General features: G+C 34.8%; 1 protein-coding gene across 1 annotated transcript in view; it reads right to left on the reverse strand.

Annotated features, from left to right (window-relative positions):
* The window catches only part of TENM3 (teneurin transmembrane protein 3), a 469,784-nt gene that overhangs the window by 438,610 nt on the left and 18,180 nt on the right, over positions 1–12,994 (reverse strand). Inside the window, exon 2 of the mRNA XM_042870719.1 lies at positions 285–337. The gene's annotated coding sequence lies outside the window, so the exon portion shown is untranslated. The remainder of the gene's footprint in view (positions 1–284; positions 338–12,994) is intronic.

A 12,994-nucleotide genomic window follows, 5' to 3' on the forward strand; every position in this document is an offset into this window, starting at 1 on the left:
AAAGTTAACACTACACCCATTTATCCTATATATATGTAAATGTAATATAAAATATTATTTTGACCCACACTGTTATTGCAACAATAGTAAATTAGATACAGCAGCAAAAATTATTGAGAATGGGTTAAGTCAATAGGGCATTGCATACTGAGCACATACTGGCCTCTTGTAATTTTGTAGTTATGCTCTATTCTGTCAGCTAGATAACTGTGTGTCATTTAAAAATCACCAATACGATATATGGATCCCATTATAGATAGAAGCTGTCAGATGTTTCATCTTACCTTCAGCTTTCTCTCTGGTGTTATGCTGGTGAGTCTCAGATGAGCCCAGTAATCTGCAAATAAAATAGATTATGATGAATAAGGTCATCATGTATCTTAAAAACTGTTTAATCATTACAAAACGCCATACCAACTTTTAAAGCAGAATATTAGATTTTATTTTTCTGTACATTTTTTTTTTCCCTCTTTGACTTGTGATATAGAATGCATTCCTTAATTTTTTAATCTCTCTTAACATCTACAAGTGAGATGCAGATTCATGGGATTCATGGCATTTATTATAGCTGCTACTGGACTAACATGTTATAAGACAAATTTATTTGTTTAGATTGCATGGAAATTTTGATTGCATGTTGAATAGTAGTTCTAAAAACGTTTTGGGCATCCATGTTCATTCTACTCATTTAGTTTCACATTTGGTTTCTTCGGATCACATATGAAAAGGTTCTTTCCTTTCTACTACAGTGGAAAACTGATCAGATGTCCTGAGCATTTAACATAAAATTTAAGATATAGGTCTTCCTAGCTTTAGCACAGACAATGAGTTTTCAACGGCACCTTAGCAATTTCATTGATGTATGTATCAGCAAACATGATAAATTATCCTCCCACAGCTTTGCAAAGCCAATATACTCAAAAGTAATATGCATGAAACATATGGAAATGATACTGATTGTATATAACCAATAGCACTTAAAATATATAAAAAGGCCTATTTTCAGAAAGCTTTTTTTCATACATATTACAAGTTTATAGTGTTCTAAAGTTAACCATAAAATGATTTTCTGTTTTAATAATCAGGAATTTGGAGTATTTCACATATAAAAAGTAGCACTGATAAATTAAGAGGATATACAGAACAAAACCTTTGCCTAGAACAATAGCATCTGAAAAATCATGCTTCATTCTTTTATTTCTAACATTCCAATCACATTCACACTGGACTGCCTCAAACTCTACAGCTACTACTTGCATCTAGAACTTCTCTCCAAACAGGGATCCAAACAGCCTGCTATTATTATTTTTTTCATTTGAGCTTTCAGTAATGCTGAAACTTTGCATGTGACAGTGACAACATATGACACAGAATATGAAGAAATGCACACCTCCTGTACTTATATAAATACTTTTTTCCATCACAACATGGTTTGCTTTCATTTCACCAAACTCCCAGCATTAAAAAAAAAAATGCAGTGTGAATAAGCACTTAATATACATACATGTTTAATTTCTTTCAAACCAAAAAGGTGAAGCGTAAAGGATTTTTTCTTCTTTCTTGTTTTAAAGGTAGATGTTGATCAAAGAATCAGAAGTAGGGTCAGTGTGATCCAACTAATGGGCACAGCACCAGAAAAGTCATTCCTAATACTGGCTTCAAACTTCTGACAGGCAGAGATTAAGAAATACGATCAGCTTACTATTTTTAACTTCTGGGGAAACAAGTATACACTCCACATTAAGTCACAATATCAATGCTCTATGTTCTGAAAAAAATGAGTGAATATTGGATCCGTGCATCCAGGTTCTACCTGAAACTGCAAAATATATTTCCTATGGTACCTGCAAATATGAAATCAGATAGTAAATTTCTTTGCAAACTCATCCACTGACAAAAGTCTCCCTAAGTTTGGGCATTGGACTGTAACTGAAGAAAAATTCTATGTGGACATAAAATGAATAAATAGCCTGACTGTACAGTCAATATAAAAATTAAATAAACTTCTATGCTAAAAAATAAACATAGGAATTACGAGCTCAAGATAGTGAAAAAACAAAGCCTCAATATTAACAATGCTTTAATGCAGTGACCACTCATCAGGTCACTGATCTACACTATTTGAAAACCTGGATTCTGCATCACCAAATATAAGAAAACTCTATTTAGATGTATTTTATATTACTTAATTTCATTTTTATTTTGGATACAAATTTCTTTTTAAGACTGGGGAAAATGAAAATTATGTGACCGTATGGAACAGCTTTTTGCTTAATTGGAGGTCATAAAAAGCATCAAGTCCTACAGTTCATACAGAAGCCCCAGTAGTACAGTATTTGCATTTCATCTTTTAGTTCTAAGTACAAAAACAAATACAGATTAGGCTCGTGTTTGATTTCCTGAGCGTTCCATCTCTCATACTTGTGTAATCAGAGTCCACGCACTAGTGGATCACATGGTAGCCTATTTCAGGAATTCTGAATCCAAGACAAGCTGGAAGGCAAATCAGAAATGCTGACATGTAACGATCTATGGTGATTATCTTCAGTTCCATCCTTATGTTTTCTACATGCATTTTAAGTTGCAGGAATTTTATCTGCCACCACTGGAGGGTGGGCTAATGAGTTCTAAGTGATGACTTCACAAATTTCAGACATGCAGGAATTCTTATAACTGTGCTCTCTTCAATATTTCTTATCCCTAGGTTTAGAAGACCCTGTGCCCAAAATTCTTCACACTGTCATTCCATTTTCTAGGTGCCTAACAATGCCGATTCAGTTCAGTCATACTTTGGAATATATTCATAGGATGGCACACTTGAATGTCAAGCTAAGTGACGTTCACTGTCAACATACTTAACTCCCTTTGATGCTCTGATCATAATTTACTGGAGCACGATCAAAGAGTGCAGCCCTCAGAAACTTGGGAGGGAGAACTGAAAATAGCAGCCAGTGAAAGACTAATATACAGCAATAGAGGCTCATCCCACATCTGCTCAGATATGGAACTCCACAATTTCACTGGAATAAGTCTGAGCATTCAGTCTGCTGGCTTTAAGAGGAAATGTAAAATTCAGCAGAGGGGCTGTGAACAAGAGATTTGAAAATTCAAAAGCTTAATTTTCAGTAGTTCAGCTCATGTATGAACTCTTACAGATCTGGAACAAGAATATTAGCACCTTGAAAAATACTACTGATTTCAGAAAAGGGTAAGTTAGTGTTAGGATGTATAAATTGTCAATCTGCAACAAGAAAATCATAATTTGCTCTAACTGGTCCTAACTAGTTTCTGAAAGCTGACACTGAAAAGTTATTTATGACAGCTCTAGTCCAAACAACATGCCAACAACAAAGTTACCTGGCATGAGTTGCCTTTCCAGGAAGTTTTTGGTCCCCTTTAAGTCCAAAATCCCTTGAGGGCAAGAGACACACATTTAAAAAACTGAATCTGCTTCCAGTAGTCCAACAGGGAAACCAATTTTTTTTTCAGCATACCACAAAATCAGTGAAGTATGTACATAACCATACATCCCAGAGAGAAAATGGAAAACATAGAAGGAAAAGACACTACTTCTACTTGAGGTATAAGTGGCCCAAAAAAGCTGATAAAACCTCATTGCTGCCTGCCAGACAAAGCACTGAAATGATCTAGTACATTCTATTTCTCTTTCAATTTTAAAGTTGTGTATACTTGGAACATGATTTATTGTATTTCCATGTTAACATCCATGAGAAATAGCACTTTGGTTTGAATTGGGTAAATATAACTTGCATGCCAAAAAATAGATTTCTGTTACAGGACACTGGCCAGGAATTTTATGCCCTGTTCAGTTACATGTTGGGATAGGAAAAATGGGTAGAGAACTTCTTTTCATAGAAACCATTTATCTCCACCTTTGCTGGAAGGGACTGTTGAAAACTAAGAAGCAATGAATCCAGTGTTAACACATTGAGAAGGAGCTAGCATAATGCATGGCCGATACTATATGTAGTGGACAAATGGCTATTGGTGATATAGAAACAAATCAGGTAAGTAGCTTCTTGCAGAACTACACTCACCAAACAGGATTTCAGTAGCATTTATACTGAACAGATTGAATACGACTAGACATTTACCATCAACTCAGAGAAGCACCCTGGCTACTTATGTGAATTGCACTCTTTTGAAGACTGTATTTGAGCCACATCCCTAAGCACAGCTGGAAAGAGTCTGGAGCCAAAGACCATGTAGGGCATTTTTATTTACTAGTTCACTGAGTTGGATCATTGGCACAATTGATCTAAAGTGACTGGTAACAAATGAATTAGAAGCAGCCAAGAGATGCAATGCAATGGAGAACAATGCTAGGCTCATTCAGAATGAAAGAATGAAGTTCATAGATTGCTGCTGCAAGCAGTGATCCACTAGCACAGTCCCAAAGACCCAAAGAACCAGAAAGAAATTTTTGAAATGACCACAGTAATGTTGGTGTATACAACTGCCTACAGCTGAAAGGAACAGTGAGAACAGACTTCTTGGTCCCAAGCAAATCCACCTGAGCACCACCCATTTAAAAAGTGAAATAATTTAAAAAAAAAAAAAAAAAAAAAAAAAAAAAAAAAGCTCCTTATAAAACTGTATTTTTATACACTTATGTCATTATGTATAGTTTTATGACAGTATAAATACTTATATTTTAACTACAACTATATAAGTAACTGGTCCATGCATGATTGCTTGTGTGACAAAGATTACACGCTATACAATACAATATTTTACAACTTAATCACAGTAAAATTCAACAGTGCAACTATAACGTAACTGTCACTTAGCAGTACAGATTTATCTCCTATGTAAGTACCTCTTTTTTTTAGATTTAATCGCAATAAGAATATATCTGTGCGGTATCCACTGAACCTCAACATGCTGTTAATTCACCTGGTTATTAGCAGTGAGGCATAGCCGCTACTAGAGCTCCTGACTGTAAGTTGGAAAAAAAAATAAATTCAAAGAGCCCTGGGAAATGACACATTTTAATATTAAAATGTCAGTATTTAGAAACTATGGACTTATGCTTCTCAAGCAACATTTCCCCCCCCCCCCCCAATTTTTTCTTGTGTTTTCTGTGTCAGTGATATCATTTTCCATTGAACAGATTCTTTATATATTATTTTCATGTTCACAGTATTACTGGTAAATCCTGCTGAGATGCAACCTCGCAGCTATAAAGATGCCAGTTACCTGTCATATGTGCTCAAAATAATTGGTATCATAGGAAAAGCAATAAGTAACATTAAAGATCAGTAATCTCTGTGATAAAATGCATATGTTCATAATGTGCAATAATTGGAGCACTGTTCATCCCATTTTATAGCAAACCTGGCCTTGCTTACACTACTTGTAAGCAGGAATTGCATGATTACTGATTCTACCAATTTCATGTTCACCCCTACTATACAACTTCTTCAGCTTCTTGACACTGTATCATACACAAAGATCACTACCAAAAAAAAGCAGAAAAACAAATTGTCCCAAAGAATTTTGTTCATGGAAAGAAAGAATAAGGCAAGTAAGAAAAGCAGGGGTAAAGATAACAATTTAAAGGGACTGGAATACTTAATTCCAGAATAATTAATTAATATAACTAATACTTAATTACTTAAATTATTTTGATCAAGATTACACAGCTTTCTGCTCAAAATTTCAGGAATTCTGAAAATTCTGAAACTACTCACTTTTCAACAAAGTATAAATCAACAGTATGCCTTATCTTTACAACAGGAATTCATTCCTTGCACAGAATAATTTTTTTTTTTCTGTTTATATGGAATATAATTTGTCTGAAAAATGCACAATATCTAGCAAGGCTCTACATACAAAAGTATCAGTACAAATGTTTTTGAAAAGGCAAATTATGACTGTTGTTATGAAGACAATTTTAGGAATATAAAGATATTATATATATATATATATATATAAAATATAATATATATATAAAACAATATATAAAGATATATCTCTACGTCTATTTTATTTGAGTTACATTGTTATTGTTTTTCTTTCCGTGCAAACTATTTGTAACAGGTTCCTTTTTTCCTGAGCCTTCCTTGATTGTATGTGCTTACATCATGGCAAACGTTCACATAAAGCTGAGAATAGCTGATTTGCACTGAATGATGTGGCAAAGAGCTTTCCACCGTAGGCTGCTCCTGAATGCTGAGCAAGATAAATTCTGGCAGTTCCCAGAGAAACCTAACGTATTTGAAAGCCAGTTGTTAAATAATGTTAGTATTCAGATCTGTACTGACTGAAGTCTCAAATTATTGTTAATTAAATGGAGTGTAGCCTTTCAGAGGAACTCTATTTCTTCACTGATGAATCAAATAATTACTATTTTAATCAGTTCTGAGATTAAATTCTGGCCCATCAAAAGCAGTACTTCAACAAGAGCCAACAAGATGCTGAAAACGAATGTTCTGCAACTTGAAGACCTTTACAACTCTAATTCCAGCCCAAGCTAGCAATATTCAGTAAGCAGTTTTTGCCTCCTCAACCCAGCTGAAAAAAAAAAAAAAAAAGTCACTGAAAGGAGTACATAGATTTTTTTTCCATGTCTTAATCAGACATAGGAACATACAGAAGTTTAGTCAAATTCTTGAATGATCTTGACTAACGCAAAATCTTGAATTCTAAAGTGTCAGACTCTCCTGTTCCCCTCCTAAAACCCTAAAAAAAAAAAAAAAAATTGTCCAATTACTGTGTTTTCTTTTTGTATTACCTTTTTGTTATCTACTTACTTATTCTTAATAGTGCCAACTAAATGTAATTAATTGCAACACAAGAAATCCTTAGAAGCTCACTGTAGATATCCTCCAAATCATTTAACTTATGTACCATGTATTTCCTACAACTTTGTAAGATTTGAGAAAATAAAACCACTGACTTGTAGATGATCAGGTTAATATTAGTAAGTTATAATTAGAGCAGAAAATTCTGTGAAAACTGCTTTTGTGTTACATATTTTTGAAGTCAAAAAAAGCCTCAAATAAATAAAGATGAATTGAATAGAACGCAATTTATTCCTTTCAGAGATTTTCTCCAATGGATATAAGAAAAGTAATAACCAATTCTGAGTTAGTTTTCAAATATGCAAAGTCAAATTGGACCATGTTCACTAGAACTAAAGATAACCACCTCAGGCTAAACCAGCATGTGGTTTTGGATGCAATGTTCTTTGCACTTTTCTTTTTTGAAGTGTTTTTAGAAAGGTGTAAAACAGCTAGGATGAGAAAAGAGGGGCTAAGACTTTAAAGGTTTTGACGGTTTGCTCTGCAACAGCCATAACTGGATTTACTGAAAGAAACCAAACCAAGTATTTAAAAAACATAAGCTGATCTGCAAACATTTGCTGCAAGCATACATATTTTTGAACAAGCTCTTTAACAGTACTTTGAGGGGATGTAAATTTTGCCTCCAGTTGATTTTGGAAGTTTTTTGCAGAACTGAAAAGAGAGTAGGCCTTAAAGAACAAGAAGCATTTTGGGGAAAACGAGCGCCTTGGAGAAATGCAGCTGCTGACACACACTGGTGGGTTATAATTGCCCTTGTCAACCTTGACCACTCAGTGACTAAATATCGGGAAAAAAGTCAATACTACGCCAACTGTGCACTTAACTACAGTGTTTCTGTGTTCACACAGAGAAAACAAAAATCAATTTATTGTGTGAGAGCCTACCATCCTTTTGGAATTCAGTCAATCCACTGATTTATTAATGCTATTGATTATGCTGAACGAAACATACTATATGAAGACTTGCCACATCAAAATGTGACTCACAGTTTCCAGTTTAAAGATCTGATTTGAATTTACAGGTTGGGACATGAATTATCCTTGAAACAAACTCCATTCACAGAAACGGGAATCCTGTGAAAAAAATCTCTGCCAGACATATTTCTTTCAGTTTGCAGAAATATGCTCGGTATCACCTTTTACTTTCACATTTAAATATTTATGCACAGAAACCCTTTTTCTAGGATCTGAGGCAAGATGGACACAAAATATAATTGCAATTAGAGATATGCTGAGCTTCCAGAAAATATGTCTGGTGACTAAGTCATGAAGAATACCTGCTGATTCCTGGGTAGCGTGGGTACTTAACTTACCTGCATGCTGTGCGTCTAGTTACTGTTTGTGTTTCGCAGGAGAGATCCATTACCCACATCACTAGTGGGCAACCAATTATAACCAGAATGTATTACTTCAGCTATCATAATGTATTAGGTTACAAGTGGCAAATCATGAGGATGATCTACGATAATTAGAGGAAACTGACAGCAAGTTATGCATATGTGATCCATCAGAAGAGAAAAGTGCAAAAATCAACAGTAACTGCCACATGAGATAGCTGCAGCCTTCACTTGCCTTGTGGTTTGCACCAGTGACCATCTTCATTTACTCCAACATACTGATGCTCTTGGGTTTTAATCATGGCTAACTAGTTCAGCTTAAATGTGGGAAAAAACAATGTTTCAAAGGATTTTTAGGTAAGGTCTTTAGTGCTTATGCACATTACAGAATTATAAACCTAGAATAGGTGTCTGTGCACTAAGGTATATGCAACATATACTGCTAACAAAACAATTACATTCAATGAGGCAGTTTCTATTAACTTGAAGTAACCTTTGCACCATCGAGGAACTATGTTACAGTAGATAGTGAAGCCCCATTAAAAGATTTTCTATATCTTATAGTTTTCCTCTTGCAGGTGAGAGAGTAACTTCTGTATCAAAAAGTAATTTACACTCATAGAATATTTTGAAAGGGAATCACAAGGATCTCCGAGTCCAGCTCCTGTTTCCACAGAGGAACACAGAAAATGGAACGCCGTCCTTAAATCTCCAGCAGCTTGGGTCCATGATCACTGCCCTGTAGAATCTGTACAATGCCCAGCACCCTCTAGTGAAGAACCTTTCCATACCCTCACCTGAGCCTTCCCTGACACAGCTCCAGGCCACTCTTTTGGGTCCTGTTACTGTCCCTTGTGAGGAGCTGCAGACAGCCACAAGGCCTCCCCTCAGCCTCATCTGCTCTGGGCTGAACAAACCAAGGGGTCTCAACTGCTCATCACATGCCTTGTCTTCCTGGATTTTTTAACTCGTGAAACAAGAAACAAACACCACACAACAGATGGATGTAAGAATAAAATAAGAACTCAATTGCTGTATGAATCTTCTATGTGCATTTAGACTTGTGACAGCTTTAAAAGAAAACAATGATTGTGCTGTGACATAAATAACACAGTGAGTCATTCAAATTCTCCTTTCTGAAAGATATCACACTTCCATTATCAGTTTGATTCTTCATTGACGTTAACAGAAGTTTTTCTTCTAATCTGAACTATGTGAGCAGATATACTATGTACAAACGTACTACATACGTGGGTACAAGTAGCTGAGGAGTTTTGAAAATGTGACTTCACAATTTTTAAAAACAAACAAAAGAGACACAAAAAAAGCAAGCAAACAAACATTACTTATGCCATACCAACTGCCTAAAACTGCAGCACCAAGATTGCAATTTTACATTACTGTATTTTGCCTCGTCTCAATGTTGTTACTAAAAGATAACTTTAAAAGGTGCTGCAGTGTGATCTCCTTTACTGGAAAAGTCTTGGGGATTTCTTCAGAAACATATAATTCAACAGTCATATCTGATGAGCTTCTACACCAGAGAGTGAATTAACAGCTGAGGATGCTACACAGAATAGGAACGAGGGGAAACTCACTGGCAATTAATACAATACAGTCTGCAAAGGAATAAATACTTTTTTCCATGGCATACAAAAAAAAAAAAAGAAAAAAAAAAGGATTCTAAACTTGCTAACCTTGCAGTCTAATTATTTAAAAATACCAGCTTCCAATCTCAATCAAAAAAGCAACAATAACATGTTAGAAATTATGAAAGAAAGCTGGACAAGAAATGTTTATACCAGGCATTCACCGTGTATTCATGTGGAACACTTAATTACTTACCATTCCTTATTTACTTATTTTTGTTAAGGAAAAAAAAAGTGCCTTAGGCCTACAAAATAAGAGGAAAGGGTAGGAAGAATATGGAGGGATTCCAAAGGCATTCCATACCAGGACACACTGGAATAGACCAGAATTTTCCAGCATGAAAAAGAGAAATCTGAAGAAGTAAATTATTAGATGTCTACATAAATACATACAGGGAAATTTAATTACTGTAATATTAAAATAGGGAACTTTCAATTGAATTATCATCAGACAAGTTCTAATAAAGAAATGCAAAGGTTTCCTTAGCAAAAATGTAACTGAATAATTTGAGCCATTGTCATGAGATGATGCAAGTGACCATCATTAATAATTTTAAAAACTTATGGGATTCCTTCATACCTATGTAACATAACAGCCACAAACTGCCCTCTGATATAAAAAGACCTCAAGCCATAAATTTTTAAGTGCTGGGAGGTTTTACATATGGAAATATTGCCCAAAACCACTTCTTTTCTTATACTCACCCTTTAGACATCTCAAAAAAATTTGAATCAATGCTTTTGCAACTTCTGTATCAAAAGTAAACCATGTTCCTGTAAAAATGCCTGTTTTTCTTCCTGTGTATAAGAGACACTTTAGTTCTCATTCATCATCATTAGTAAACTGATGCAGTGCCACATTAACTAAGCTCAAGATAAGAGAGGTTAGATAGGTAAGGAATTGATGAAGGTGAGATACATGCCGGCAGTGCTGAAAGCAGGACAAAGAGTTTCTCAGAGCCTGAATTTTTAGTGATGTTATTTAATATTTTCATTACTGGTCTTGGCAGACAAATAGTAGGAGGATGCTGACATTTTTTGATGACACAAGGTAAGCAGAGGAGGACTGTTGCATCATACAGGAAGCAAGGGATGACCTTGAGGCCTGGTCAGATAGAAATAAGATGAAGTTTACAGAGATAACACAAGACTATAAACAAAACCTGTTTCTGCTAGAAACAGAAAGTGTCATTAACATCCCAGTGTTTCTTCATGCATATGATCAGCCTACTTGTTTGAGAAACATTTATTACATTCCGTGTGTACATGCGTATGCATGATTATGTCACATAAGGAAATACTGAATTCATTTTAAGTATTTAGTGATTATATATCCACTCGTGGCTTTTCCAAACTGATAATATTTCCAAAACCTATTTCAGTTTGCAACACTGCCATAAGCCACAGAAAGTCAGTCAATGAAGAAAAATATTTCACAATACTAAAAAGCTAAATACAAGGAAAATTTTAATTATGCAAAAATAAGAAGTTTACTGAGTCAAGCTCAAGCAAAGAAAACACAACTCTTGAACCAGGACTTGTGGATTAGGATTGTAGGCTGATTTCAACTGCCTGCAAGATAGTCTGGTTCTTCTCTCTAGCAGAAAACGTAAGTGACATGAAAAGATACCGTGGAAGACCATGGTATTACAGAGAAGTAAATGCAATGTAATGGGAAGTCACCAGTACTGTACTGTATGAAGAAAAAAAAAAAAAAAAGCTGTAGAAAGTCTTTTACCTTTGCCTCATACAAATATTTTAATCCCTAAAAATTCTTTGTAATCATATTTAATCATAAAATTTTCATTATATAAATAAATCCATTCTCACAAAAATTCTTCATCGGTTATGCAAAAGGATATCAGTCTTGGATATTCTTCAGATTTATGGAAATTCTTAAAAATAGGAATAAATTCAGTGCATTGTAATGGTGTCTGAACACAGACTGGATACTTTTCACTCTCACACGAATCAGGTGAACCTTGTGCTGATCCTATAGCATTGTTTTGTGATTTTTTAGAGGGATTTCATAAAACGTACAAGTTGAAATCTCTGAAGCATCCTGAACATTTTTTTTGGCTCTACAGATTTGCATTACTTGAAAATACATACAAGACTGTTTCTGAGTTTTCAAACAGTTCTCTTATCTATGTACTGCTATTCAGATCATCCTGCATCCTTTTGGGTTATCAACACTAAGAAAGCAAGCATGTGTGGTGACAGTGGTTTATAATTGAACTTTCCATCTGTAACATACATTAAATACTTTTTTTCTTCTTTTTAATGTATTGCTTAGTGTAAAGAAGCCACTCACACAAAGACCGAACTGCATTTGGAAAAACAAGGAGCAAATTGCACTTCAATTTGATAAAACAATTCTAATTGCTTGAGATCTCACATTTCATAATATGAAAGTTTGCAGAATTTAAAAGCAGAGCTGCGTTCAAGACACTGGACAGACCTTTACAAACATTTCCCAATCAACAGAGGACATTTCAGAAGAGAAAACAGAATATAAAAAGCTCTTCTGACAAAGTATCTTAACTTCAGGTAGCTTAGCAAACACAGACCAGAAACTCAATTATGTAGTCAGTGGAGTGATCTATATGCCTCCCATGGAAATTCCATAGACCTAAATTAGGAGCTCGTCTCTCTGTATCAATTACAAAGCAAGGTGTAGCACTTAACTGTACATATTTAAGTTAGAAGGTTGAGCTTAGAACTTAAAGTCAGACATCAATCTATTGATTATAACATTAATTTTAATTGTTAATATAGCCTGAAAATTCTGGCATTTTTTCAAGGACATTCTATTATGTGCCTATTAGAGACATAAGTGACTGTTCTAGGAATTAGTTAATTTATTATGACCACAGTAAACTCCCTTGTTACAGCACAGACAAAAATGTCATTCTTTCCTATTTAACTACCAATTAACTAACCAAAGCACAGCTGCTTTACATTTCTAAAAAACACTAGGGTTACTATCATTCGCTACATTTGTAATTGACAACTGGATGTAAGAGGGCATATGAACAAGGAAGAACCAAGTACAGGATTCAAGGCAGCAATCTCTTAAAAAGACACTTAAGGAGTAAAGTTTTAGCATTTGTAGTCAGGGAAAGAAAAGAAGAAACCACCACCACCACCACAAAAAGAAATCCTTATCAACATGCCTA

The sequence above is a fragment of the Lagopus leucura genome, unplaced genomic scaffold, assembly GCF_019238085.1.
Source record: "Lagopus leucura isolate 7727_CA_CO unplaced genomic scaffold, USGS_WTPT01 Super-Scaffold_100004, whole genome shotgun sequence".
NCBI lineage: Eukaryota > Metazoa > Chordata > Aves > Galliformes > Phasianidae > Lagopus > Lagopus leucura.